Genomic DNA, 2,105 nt, shown 5'->3' with positions numbered 1-2,105 from the left:
GTTGCAAAGAAACTCAGTGATGCTGAAAGTAATGTAGAAAGAGTTGCTACGAACCTTAAAATAATGCAACAATAATGTAGTAAGAGTTGCCACGAAACTCAATATAATGCGTCAGTAATGTAGTAAAAGTTGCTACGAACCTCAAAATATTGCGACAGTGATGTCGGAAGAATTGCTAATGATCTGAAAATGATGCGACAGTCATGTAGTAAGAATTGCTAATGAACTCAAAATGATGCAAACAGTAATGTAGTGATAGTTGCAAAGAAACTCAGTGATGCTTACAGTAATGTAGTAAGAGTTTCGAACAACCTCAAAGTGATGCTGACAGTCATTTAGTAAGAGTTGCTAATGAACTCAATTTACTGCTACAGTGATGTCGTGAGAATTGCTCAACAACTAAAAATGATGCTAACAGTAATGTAGTGATAGTTGCTAATAAAGTCAAAGTGATGCTGACAGTCATGTAGTAAGAGTTGCTACGAACCTCAAAATAATGTGACAGTGATGTCAGAAGAATTGCTAACGATCTGAAAATAATGCGACAGTGATGTAGTGAAAGTTTCGAATAACCTCAAAATGATGCTGACAGTCATGTAGTAAGAGTTGCTACGAACCTCAAAATAATGCGACAGTAATGTAGTAAGAGTTGCTACGAACCTCAAAATATTGCGACAGTGATGACGGAAGAATTGCTAATGAACTCAAAATGATGCTAACAGTAATGGAGTGAAAGTTTCGAATAACCTCAAAGTGATGCAAACAGTCATGTAGTAAGAGTTGCTACGAACCTCAAAATAATTCGACAGTGATGTCGGAAGAATTGCTAATGATCTGAAAATGATGCGACAGTGATGTAGTAAGAATTGCTAAAGAACTCAAAATGATGCTAACAGTAATGGAGTGAAAGTTTCGAATAACCTCAAAGTGATGCTAACAGTCATGTAGTAAGAGTTGCTGCGAACCTAAAAATAATGCGTAAGTGATGTCGGAAGAATTGCTAATGAACTCAAAATGATGCTAACAGTAATGTAGTGATAGTTGCGAATCAAGTCAGTGATGCTTACAGTAATGTAGTAAGTGTTTCGAACAACCTCAAAGTGATGCTGACAGTCTTGTAGTAAGAGTTGCTACTAACCTCAAAATGATGCTAATAGTAATGTAGTGATAGTTGCTAATGAACTCAAAGTGATGCTGACAGTTATGTAGTAAGAATTGCTAATGATCTCAAGATGATGCTAACAGTAATGTAGTGATAGTTGCTAAGAAACTCAGTGACGCTTAAAATAATGTAGACAGAGTTTCGAATAACCTCAAAGTGATGCTGACAGTCATTGAGTAAGAGTTGCTAATGAACTCAATTTAATGCGACAGTGATGTCGTGAGAATTGCTCAACAACTCAAAATGATGCTAACAGTAATCTAGTGATAGTTGCTAAAAAACTCAAAGTGATGCTGACAGTTATGTAGTAAGAATTGCTAATGATCTCAAGATGATGCTAACAGTAATGTAGTGGTTGTTGCTAATCAAGTCAGTGATGCTTACAGTAATGTAGTAAGTGTTTCGAAGAACCTCAAAATGATGCTGACAGTCATGTAGTAAGAGTTGCTGCGAACCTAAAAATAATGCGTAAGTGATGTCGGAAGAATTGCTAATGAACTCAAAATGATGCGAACAGTAATTTAGTGATAGTTGCTAATAAACTTAGTGATGCTTACAGTAATGTAGTAAGTGTTTCGAACAACCTCAAAGTGATGCTGACAGTCATGTAGTAAGAGTTGCTACTAACCTCAAAATGATGCTAATAGTAATGTAGTGATAGTTGCTAATGAACTCAAAGTGATGCTGACAGTTATGTAGTAAGAATTGCTCATGATCTCAAGATGATGCTAACAGTAATGTAGTGATAGTTGCTAAGAAACTCAGTGACGCTTAAAATAATGTAGACAGAGTTTCGAATAACCTCAAAGTGATGCTGACAGTCATTGAGTAAGAGTTGCTAATGAAGTCAATTTAATGCGACAGTGATGTCGTGAGAATTGCTCAACAACTCAAAATGATGCTAACAGTAATCTAGTGATAGTTGCTAAAAAACTCAAAGTGA

Source organism: Aulostomus chinensis, chromosome 1, assembly GCF_037954235.1.
Source record: "Aulostomus chinensis isolate RoL2024-O1b breed Wild chromosome 1, RoL_Achi_v1.0, whole genome shotgun sequence".
In the NCBI taxonomy this organism is placed as follows: Eukaryota; Metazoa; Chordata; class Actinopteri; order Syngnathiformes; family Aulostomidae; genus Aulostomus; species Aulostomus chinensis.
Note: the sequence above shows the minus strand (reverse complement) of the source record.